Source organism: Fusarium musae, chromosome 2 (genome assembly GCF_019915245.1).
Source record: "Fusarium musae strain F31 chromosome 2, whole genome shotgun sequence".
Taxonomy (NCBI): Eukaryota; Fungi; Ascomycota; class Sordariomycetes; order Hypocreales; family Nectriaceae; genus Fusarium; species Fusarium musae.
This window is the reverse complement of record NC_058388.1, coordinates 4,735,702-4,748,042: the sequence shown is the minus strand read 5'-3', so window position 1 is coordinate 4,748,042 and position 12,341 is coordinate 4,735,702.

Genomic DNA, 12,341 nt, shown 5'->3' with positions numbered 1-12,341 from the left:
ATATAATTATAATTTTATTAATATAATTATTAATCCCTAGTTTAATTACTATTTTATTATTAATTTTACTTTATTTATTTAAATATAAAAGCAGTTAGTTATATACCTAGGTATATATATTTAATTAATAGAGTTATTATTAACTTTAGGTTAATTTAGCTTTTACTAACTAACTTATATAAAAGTTAACCTTCTTCCTTTAAACCTTTAATCTAACCCTGCTATTACCCTGCCTTTACCCTAAAACTCTATTTATAAATACGCTTTAATTTTATATAATTAGGAAAATATAATATAAATAATTAGCCTTAATAATTATATTCTTAAGCTACTTTTTATATAAAGCTAAGTTTAGACTTATTAATATAATAAGGAAAGCTACTTCTTTTATATTAAAAGGCAGGCTTTTTCTTATAGCCTTTTCTAGCTTATTTAATCTAGCTAGCTCCCTAGCTAGCTAAACTAAATAAATAAGATAACCTAAATAAGCTAGATCTATATAACTAATTAAATTAATTAAAATATAATTAAAAATAGCTATCTTAACTAAATTAAATAGGCTTTTAAATAAAAAGTTCTTCTTAATAGCTATAGTTATTATATAAAGCTTATAATAATCTTTATTATTAGCCTAACTTAGTACTAATTTAATTATAGTAATAAAGTTATAGTTAGTTATATAATAGCCCTAATTAGGCTCTAGGCTTTTATATATAGTAAGTATCTTATTAATAGCTATAATTAATATTAGTAACTGTAATTAATAAAAGGAAAGTTAAGTTAGTAAATATACTTATAAGTTTATACTTAATCTCTTGCTTAGTTAAGGTCTAACTAACCTTTAAGTAGAAATATAATAGGTATACTAGGCCTAGTATATTATAAAGGTTAATTAAAGATTTTTAAATAGGGGTAAAAGAAGAAGGTTAATATAGCTGCTAAAGGACCTGTAGGTAGTACTTATATTGCTTAGTTAAGGCAGTAATTGCGCTACTTAAGGCAGATAAACTTTAATTAATATTAACTTCTATAATTCTGGCTTATTATAGAGGCCTTACTATTTAAGCTATTATATAAAAAGTTAAAAGCTTAATAGCCCTAAATAAGGCTAATAGTAACTAAAAAAAAAAAAAAATAATTATTAATATTTAGTATTTAATAAGATTAATATTAATAAAAGATTAGTCTTATTAAAGCTATTATTATAATAGTTAAGTCTAACTATATTAAACTAAGCTATATTTAGGTTTATTATTAGCAGATTATATAAAGTATAAACTAAGTATTATTAAAGTATTATATCTCTTAATAGTAAATTAATATATATTAAGCTTAATTAATATAAAAAAGTATTATTTAAGTAAATATAAATATAAATATATTAATAATTAATAAGTTAAGTTTTATTTAATATTAAATAAATATATATATACTTATAGTTCTTAAATAGGAGTAATATAATATAAAGTTACTATTAGTCTTAAAATAATACAGTCCTAGAACGCTATTAATTTAATATTAATTAATCTAATTCTAGTTAATTTAATATTAAATCTTATAAGTATTAGTAAATATAGGCTATAGTATCTCTATTAGGTAAAATTTATAAGATATAGTTTTATATATAATATAACTAATAAGATTATAATATAATCTCCCCTCTTTACTAAGTCTTGCCCTTAAGACTACTTTATTTACCTAATACTAGTTTCTTTTAGTAAGTCTTAACTTAAACCTTTTATTATTATATTATATAATATTTAATTATATTTTTAAGCTATTATCTTAAAAGGATTATAAAATCTAAATTCTTATACTTTTTATTAAATTTATTAATAAAAAGGCTAATATACCTTATACTTATTATTTTTAAGTAGGTAAGAAATACTTAATATCTTTTAATTCTGCTTATTATAGTAAATATATTTAAGTAAAGAAGTTATATAATAGTATTTATATTATATCTTTCTATAAGTATTTATATACTATAGTATTTTTTAATTTTCTATTAATTTATATAGTAATATTATTAATAAAATAAAAGAAAAAACTAAAAAGTAATAAAGATTAAGTTAATAAGGATCTATTTAAACTCTATAAAGAGATAGCTACTTTATAAGATTATTTAGCTATAGCTATAAGTTATTTATTATAAATTTATAAAATTAAGAGTTAAGTAAAAGAAAAGCATTCTAAAGCTACTTATTAAGGTCTATAAGAAGTAAAGCAAAAAGATAACTTATTATCTATACTTAATACTTATAAAGCTGCTATAGTTAAAGATCTTTAAGTTAATTATATTTTAAATTATATTAACTAGTTTACTTTTAGTCTAGGTAATACTTTACTTAATACTTTATCTTTACTTAATCCTAGTAAAACTTTATTAAGAGTTATTAAGCCTTAATAAAGTATTTTAGTAATTTTTATATATTTTTATTTTTTAAGTAGTTTTTTTATTTTATTAAGTATTTTCTTTAACTATTAATTTTATAGGTATTTCTAATTACTTTTACTTTATATAGTTTTAGTTTTAAGATTTCTTATAGTTTATTACTTATTTTAACTTATATTATATCTACTGCTAATTTAAGTAATAAAATATAAAAAACTAAATAAAGCCTAACTCTCTTTAATAAGTCTAATTTATAATTATTTTCTAAAATTTTTTATAATACCTTATAAAGTCTAATAAACTTATAGTCTAATTTATATATTAATTAATCTATTTTAATATTTTTTATAGCTAGATAGACTATATTTTCTTTTAAAAAGGTTAGTCCTTTTAACTATTTTAAATTATAGTAGTTTTTTATATATTTTTTAATAAATTTAAGTTCTATTTTTATTTCTTTATATAGGTTTTTAAGGTTATTACTTTTAATAATAATAACTAAATTAATTAACCTTTTTTATTATATATTATAATATATATCTAGTGTAAATCTAAAGTTAATATAAGCTAGGGTAAGCTTTATGTTTTTATTAAATATAGTATTATAAGCAAGTTAGGCTATTAGTAGTTTTTTAATTTAATTATTTTATTTATAACTAATATAATATTATAAATACTATTTAAGTACTTAGTTTATTTATTTAGTTTATTTATTAACTTAAAGTCTAAAAGCAGTTATAAGTTAGTAGTTTAGTTTAAGTTATACTATAAGTAATTACTAAAATACTAATATAAATATAAGTCTTTATTTAAAAAGATTTCTATAAGTAAGCTATATATACTAATAATATATTAATAGAAAATATAAAAAAGTTATTTTATATTTATTACCTCTTAAAATAGTAAATAATATAAAAACTTTATAAGTTAGTTAACTATAACTATAATATTATTATAGAAGATTCTAGTTAAAGGGTCTTTTAATAAAAGTAACTTTATAATAAAGTCTATTATAATTAAGTTTTAAGGTTATTATATTACTAGGAGTAATTATAACTATTTATAAAGTTTATATCTTTATATTTTTATATATAAGTATAGATTATATTATTTAATAACTTATTTAATATCTTTTCTTTTTATAATATAACTTTATTTTTATAATCTTTTAAGTATTTTTATTACTCCTTAATATCTATATAATAAATATAAATAAAATTTATAAAAGAAGTTATATCTTTATTTTATAATAGTATTAGTATTATATATTATTTATATAATAATTTTAATAAGTTAAGTAAATCTATATTTCCCTTATTTATCTTTTTTTAAAAGCTATTCTTTAATCTTAATAGTTCTTATATTAAAGTTATATTATTAACTAATAATATTTATATATCTATTATTAGTTCTTTTATAGTATATAATTATAAAATTAAATTTATATAGGTATTTAGTATAGTATAGTTATTATTAGTTTAATTCTTATATTATAGTAAAATAGGTAATATTTTTATAGTCTATAAATACCTTAATTAGATAATTACTTCCTTTAAGGTAGTATTTAAATTCCTTAAAATAATTAATAATAGCTAGGAATTCTTTATTATAAATAAGATAGTTAAGTTCTGCTTTATATATTTTATATAAGTAAAAAGTAATAGAGTATAATATACTATTATTATCTTATTATCCTATTTATCCTCCTAAAGTAAAGTTAAAAGTATTAATTTTAAGTTTAACTTACTAATTAAGATTAAATATAATTAAAACTAGTTTACTAATAATAGCTTCTTTAAGCTATTTAAAAGCTTCTTAAGCTTTATTATTTTATTTAAATTATATCTTTTTTTTTATAAGTTTTATAAAAAGAATTACTATTTTACTAAAGTTTTTAATAAATTATTAATAGTAATTAGTAAATCTTAAAAAAGATTATATTTCTTTAATTAAGTTAAGTTATTTCTATTTAGTAATTATAGTAATTTTTTATTTATTTATTTTTATCTTATTATAAGAGATTTTATAGCTTAAGTATATTACTTAGCTTTAATAAAAATAGCTTTTAGTAAGTTTAATAAGTATATTAATATCTTATAGTGCTTTTAAAACTTTATAAATATATTTTATATATTCTTTTTTTATATTAAAGAAAATAAAGATATTATTTAAGTAATAAACTATAAAAATATTAAAATACTTTTAAAATATATTTATAATTATCTTTTAAAATACTATAAGGGTATTTATAAGTTTAAAAAGTATAACTAGATATTTAAATAATTTATATTTTATTTAAAATACTATTTTTTATTTATTACTTTCCTTAATCTTAATTAAGTTATAGGCTGCTTTAAAGTCTAGAGCTATAAAGAACTGTTTTTTAAATAGTCTATTTTTAAGTTTTATAATAAGAAGTAAAAGTATTTTATTTTTTTTTATAATTTTATTAAGTTATTAATAGTTTATAACTAATTATAGTTTATTTATATTTAGTTTTAAAATAAATATAATAAAGTATCTTATTAAGGATTTTAAAGTTTAAATATATCTTTTTTTAAGTATATCTTTTAATTATTTTTTTAATATTATAAGTTCTATTTTTATAAGGCTATAGATTAGGAAGAACTTTAAGTTCTTACTATCTTTTAAAACTATTTTAATATCTTAATATAAATATTTTAAAAGTTTTATATTTAACTTTTTTATAACAAGTTTCTTATAGATATAGTACTAGATTAATATATTTTTAAGTTATTTATTAAATTCCTTATTAATAATCCTTTTTATTTCTTAAAGATTCTAGTTTAATTATTTAAATTAGCCTTTAAAAGTTACTATTATTTATCTAATATATTTTATTTTACTTTTATAATACTTATATTATATTTCTTTTAAAATAGGTAATATTATATTATTCCTATCTTTACTACTTTTATTAATTAAAGTTTAAGATTTTATATTATTATTTAAATTAATTTTATTATCTAAACAGTAATCTTTACAGTTTACCTAGCTAGTTCTTTAATTAAATTATAGGTTATAGCAGTCTAGCTATAAGTATTTAAGTATTAAGTTATATCTATTAATAAAGATAATATTAAAGTCAATTCCTTAATTTTTTCTATTTATAAAAACTTTAAGATAATTAATCTCTTTAGTTATTTATTTATTATTATAATTATAAATTCCTCTTTCTTTATTCTTTATAATATAAGGTCTTTCCTTATTTTTTTATAGTAATTTAAGGTTATTTACTATATTAAGAAAAATATAGTTTATATTAGCTTTACTATTTATAAATATATTTAGCTACTTGCCCTTAATTCTAACTTTTAGTTTAAGGCAGGTTTATTAACTATTATTTATAGTTATTTTTAAAGCTTTTTTAAGAAGCTTATTTCCTTTTACTTTATTATTTATCTAGCGCTTTATTACAGATAGTATATCCCTTTTCCTATCTATAGGTATTTATAGCTATATTTACTATTTATATAGTTAATATTATTAAAATATTTATATTAATAAGCTAGTTTATTTTAGTATTTAGCTTTTATTTATATAATTTATTTATTTAATATAAGATCTTTACTTATTAATTTTACTAATTTTATTTTATTAAAATAGTTATTTTTATTAATTACTTAGCTAGTTTTAGGTATTTTTTTTTTTTTTTTTTTAATTACTATTAGCCTTATTTAAGGCTATTAAGCTTTTAACTTTTTATATAATAGCTTAAATAATAAGGCCCTTATAATAAGCTAGAATTATAAAACTTAAAATTAGTTAAAGTTTATCTGCTTTAAGTAATATAATTATTACTTTAACTAAGCAGTATAAGTACTGCCTATAGGTTTACCCCTTAATAGCTATATTAACCTTCTTCCTTTACCTTAATTAAAAGACTAAGATAATACTAAGCCTAGTATATTTATTATAAAGTATATTCCTTAACTTAACTTTCCTTATATTTATTAATTATAGTTACTAATATCTATTATAGCTACTAATATAATACTTATATAAAATAGCCTATAGCTATATAATTAAGCTTACTATATAACTTACTATAACTTTAATATAGCTATTAAGCCTGCTATAAAGGTAATTAATAAAAAAGAATATAAAAAGTTATATATAATAGCAGCTACTATTAAAAAGAACTTTTTATTAAAGTATTAATCTAACCTTATTAAAATAGCTATTTTTAATTATAGCCTAATTAAATTAATTTATTATATAGATCTTTATAGCTTAATTAATATAACTTAGGTTAATAATAAGCTATTAGCTTTTAAAGACTTAAAGAGATATTTAAAAAAAGGTCTTCCTTTTTAGTTAAACTAAATAGCTTTTTTTATTACTTTTATAAGCCTAAACTTAAATATATATAAAAAGTAGCTTCTTAATATAGCTAAAAGGGTTATTATAGTAAAGGGAGAGCTATTTTTAAATTAATAAAGATAAAAGTAAGGTAATAGCAGGGTTCTATAAAGGTTTAAAAGAATAAAGTTAACTTTTATATAAGTTAGTTAATAAAAGTCAAATTAACCTAAAGTTAATAATAACTTTATTAATTAAATATATATACCTAGGTATATAACTAATTACCTTTATATCTAAACTATAAATAAAGTAAAATTAATATTAAAACAGTAATTAAACTAAGGACTAGTTTTAAGTATAAGGATAATTTCTTATTCCCTTTCTAGCTTATTAACTTTTATAATAGCTTTATAAATTCTTTTATTTAAATTTTCTTTTTCTATTTTATTTTATACTTCTTATCTTTACTTAATAATATAATATAAGTTTTAAATATAATTTAAAGCTCTTTTTTATATTTCTATATTAGCTTTAAGCTTAATTACTTAAGTCTCTTTATATTTTCTAGTAATTTTATATCTTAAGGTATTAATAATCTAGTAAGGTTCCTATTTCCTATATTCCTTAATTTATATTAAAAAGCAGTTATTTATTTCCTTTATTTACTAGTATTATAAGCAGTAATATTATATATAAAATATCTATAATATTTACTAATACTTTAAATACTTTAAGTATTTCTATTAAAAAGTAAAAATATCTTTATAGTAATATATAAAGTATAGCTAATAAGGTCTTATAATAAGAATAATATAATATAATACTTATTTTTTAGTATATTATATATAAGGTATTATATATAATACTAAAAAAATATAATAACTTTAAAAGTAAGTCTTAAAGTTATATAGTATTACTACCTTTAACTTTATAATTTAACTAAATAAATAGCCTTAATCTATAAATATAAAAAGATATTTCCTTTAGCTTTAATAAGCTAAATACCTTCTTTATTATTACTTAATTAAAGTAATTAATATTAAAGCTCTAACCCTAAAAGCCTAATTTTAAATAAGCTAAAGATTATAAAAACTAATATAAAATATAATACTATATAATTAATATTAATAATAGCTATAACTATTTAATTAAAGCAGTTAATACTTATATATCTAGCTTTTTAACTAAAATCTATAGCCTTAAGCTTAATACTATATTAATCCTTTAATCCTTCTTAAAGTATTATAAAATTATAAGAAAATACCTATTATATATTAATAAACTATTAATAATATAATAAGTTAATCTTATAATCTTTAATTATTAAGTATAGCTACTTAATATTAATAAAAATAGAGCTAAAAATAAAGCCTTTAATAATTATATTATAGATTAAATATATATATTAAAGGATTTAGTAAATTACTTAAAATAAGATTAATATTTATTAAAGTAATAGTAAGCTTTTATTAATAGTATTATATTAAGTAGTAATAATAGTTAATATTAGCTATAGTTTATAAAGTTAAAATATATAATTATAGTAGTTAAATTATAGATATAAATATTATATTATAGGAATTAAAGGCTATTATAATATAAAGGAAAAGAAATAAAAGGGGAAAAAGAGGTAAAAAGGTAAATTAAGAAATAAAGGTTTTAATATTAGGGGAAAAACTATAAATATTAGTAAGCTAAAGCTAGTTTAGTAAGTTAGTAATAGATTAAATTAGGTTATAAGGTAATATAAAGTAGTATAAAGAATATAAATTAAAGGTAAATATAGTTAATAAATACTTAAGTAAGTATTTCTATAAGTTTTATTTAATTTAAATTTTTTTTTTAAGTATTATTAAATCTTTTACTTTATCTTTAATATAAAATTAAATATAGATATTATTATTTTATTTTATAATTACTTTTTTTTTAGCTTATTTAATATATTTTAAAGCTTTACTATATTATATATAGTTTTTATATTTATTATATTATAATATAATTTCTATATTTTAAATTATTTAGTTTACTTTTTATTTAATTTTCTTAGCTTTAAAGTCTTAACTAACTTTTAATATTAATATATAGTTTAGGTTACTATAGTATTAGTTTAGTTATTTAGTTATAGTTCTAATAGGGATTTTATTTAGGCTTATATAGACATTTAGTTAAATAGTCCTGTTTTATATTTTTACTAATATTTATTCTTAATTAAAATATCCTTTCTTACTATAGTTCTAGTAAGTAATCTTAGATTTATCTTTTTTAATTATTTTAATAATTATAAGTCCTAGTTTAGTTTTATATTAAGTATTAACTTATTATATTTTTCCTTAATTAATATAATACTATAGTTTATTATTATTTTATAGTTTATTTTAGGAGTTATAGGTTCTTTATATAAACTATTAATTATTAATCTTAATAATTATATTAATATATTTTATTAAGGTCTTTAGTTAATTTTCTCTTTAAAGTTTAGCTTATATTAATTCCTTAAGTATATTAAAGAAAAATAATATTAATATATCTTAATCTTAAGGTAACTTACTTATAAGTTCTAGGAACTTTATTCCTAAAGTTAAAGCTAATTCTATTTATTTTAAGGCTTTAATTTATCTTTTTATATATCCTTTTTTATTAATAGTTCTAAAAGCCATTTTAAGTACTTTTTCTATTTTATATTATCTATTTAATCTAAAAAGTAAAGCAGTTTTTAGCTATAGGTAAATTAGTAAGTTATTTATATAGTTTTTTATAATAAGTTAGAACTATTTTATAGCAGTTTTAGTAAGTCTTCTAGCTATATATATTACTTTAGCAGTATTATTATAAAACTAGTTCAGGTAATAGGTAATAAAGGCTTTACTTTAAGTAAAGAATATAAGTAATTTACTAAAGGTATTATTAAAAAGCTTAAGTAAGTTAAGCTTAAGGATTTTACTAAAGTCTTTCTTATTACTAGCTAATACTACTAAGTTATATATTTCCTATTAAGTAGCAGTATTATTTTACTACTACTACTACTAAAGTACTATAGCTTCTTTTAATATTTAATATATCTTATTTAACTTATTAATAATATTTTTAAGTTATTTTTAAAATTATTTAACTTCTTTATTATTATCTTAAAATAAGTTATTTATATTTTCTATATTTTAGTTAATTAGTAAATAGTTTACTAGACTAGTATTAATAGGTATAATAAATAAATATCTTTAAAGGTTAGTAGCGCCCTGCTAGTAAACAGGGTTAATATTTATAGATATTATATTTATATTACTTAGCATTATATAGTATAGTTTAAATAAAAGCTATTAATATATAATAATTAAGTCTAACTATATTAAACTAAGCTATACTTAAGTTTATTATTAGCAGATTATATAAAGTATAAATTAAGTATTATTAAAGTATTATATCTCTTAATAGTAAATTAATATATATTAAGCTTAGTTAATATAAAGAAGTATTATTTAAGTAAATATAAATATAAGTATATTAATAGCTAGTAAGCTAAGTTCTATTTAATATTAAATAAATATATATATACTTATAGTTTTTAAGTAAAAGTAATATAATATAAAGTTACTATTAGTCTTAAAGTAATATAGTCCTAGAGTATTATTAATTTAATATTAGTTAGTTTAATCCTAGTTAATTTAATATTAAATCTTATAAGTATTAGTAAATATAAGCTATAGTATTTTTATTAAGTAAAATTTATAAAGTATAGTTTTATATATAATATAACTAATAAAGTTATAATAATTATTTTAAAAATCTAAAGTATATATAATATTAAGCTAACTTTTTTAAGCTAAAAGATTAAAGATATTTTTATATACCTTTAAAGCTAGTTAAAGAGTTATTATCCTTAGTTTAACTATTATTTTATTATTAATTTCACTTTATCTATTTAAATATAAGGGCAGTTAGTTATATGCCTAAGTATATATATTTAATTAATAAAGTTATTATTAACTTTAGGTTAATTTAACTTTTACTAATTAACTTATATAAAGTAATAGAGTTAACTTTATTTCTTTAAACCTTTACAGAACCCTGCTATTACCCTGCCTTTATCCTTTTACTATTATAGTCTTAGACTATAACTAGCCTATTACTAATTTAAAAGTAGCTTCCCTTTTACTATAATAACCCTTTTAGCTATATTAAAAAGCTACTTTTTATATATATTTAAGCCTATAAAGGTAATAAGAAAAGCTACTTAATTTAATTAAAAAAAAAGACTTTTTTTTAAGTATTTCTTTAAGTCTTTAAGAGCTAATAGCTTATTATTAACTTAAGTTATATTAATTAGGCTATAAAGATCTATATAATAAATTAACTTAATTAAGCTATAATTAAAGATAGTTATTTTAATAAGGTTAAATTAGTACTTTAATAAAAAGTTCTTTTTAATAGTAGCTATTATTATATATAACTTTTTATATTCTTTTTTATTAGCTACCTTTATAGTAAGCTTAATAGCTATATTAAGGTTATAATAAGTTATATAATAAGCTTAATTATATAGCTATAAGCTATTTTATATAGTAAGTATTATATTAATAGCTATAATAAATATTAGTAATTATAATTAATAGATATATTAAAGAATATACTTATAAATTTATACTTAATCTTTTACTTAATTAAAGTCTAACTAACCTTTAAATAAAAGTATAATAAGTATATTAAGCTTAGTATTCTTTTAACTTAAGTAAAAGAAAAAGGTTAATATAGCTACTAAAAGGTAAGCAGTACTTATATTACTTATATAATAGTTAGGGTTTTTAAATAAGTAAACTTAGTCTATATTAGGTTTATATTTACAGACTGTATAGGGTGTTATATTAAGTATATTAGGGTATTATATCTCTTAATAGTTAATAGTGCAGGTTAGGCTTATTAAGGTAAAGAAGTGTTATTAATAGCTAGTAAGCTAAGTTTTATCTAATACTAAGGAGTATATATATACTTTAAGGGGTTATAGTTATAATAAGTAGCTTATAAGTAATTCCTAGTAGTTATTAATAAGTATCTAGAATTACTAGTATTTTTATTTAGTTATTAATAACTGTATTTTAGTAGTTACTTATAGAATCCTTTAATATATAGTAACTGTAAATAATTAGTAAAAAAATATAAAGTATATATAATATAAGTACTTTCTCTATTTAGGTTATAATATAATCTCTTTCCTTTTATTAATCTTATTTTTAAGATTTATATACTTATTTTTCTTTTATATTATCTTTAGTAAGTCTAACTTAAATTTATATTTCCTATTTAATTACTAATACTATATTTTCTATAAAGACTTAACGCTATCTTACTTATATAAAACTTATTACTTTTACTAGATATAAAATTATATCTTATTTCTTATATATTAAGAATTATATTAAATATATAATAAAAGAGGGGTAAAAGAATTATTTTAAATATACTTATTATAGCTATTTATATAATAGTAAAGGTATAATTTTATTAGAAAGTTTATTTTTACTTTTATAAAGTATTATTTCTTATTTATATTAATTCTTTATAGTAGATTATTTAGTTTAAGAGAAAAGTTATATTAAAGTTAATAAGGAGGCTATTAAGGAAGAGCTTA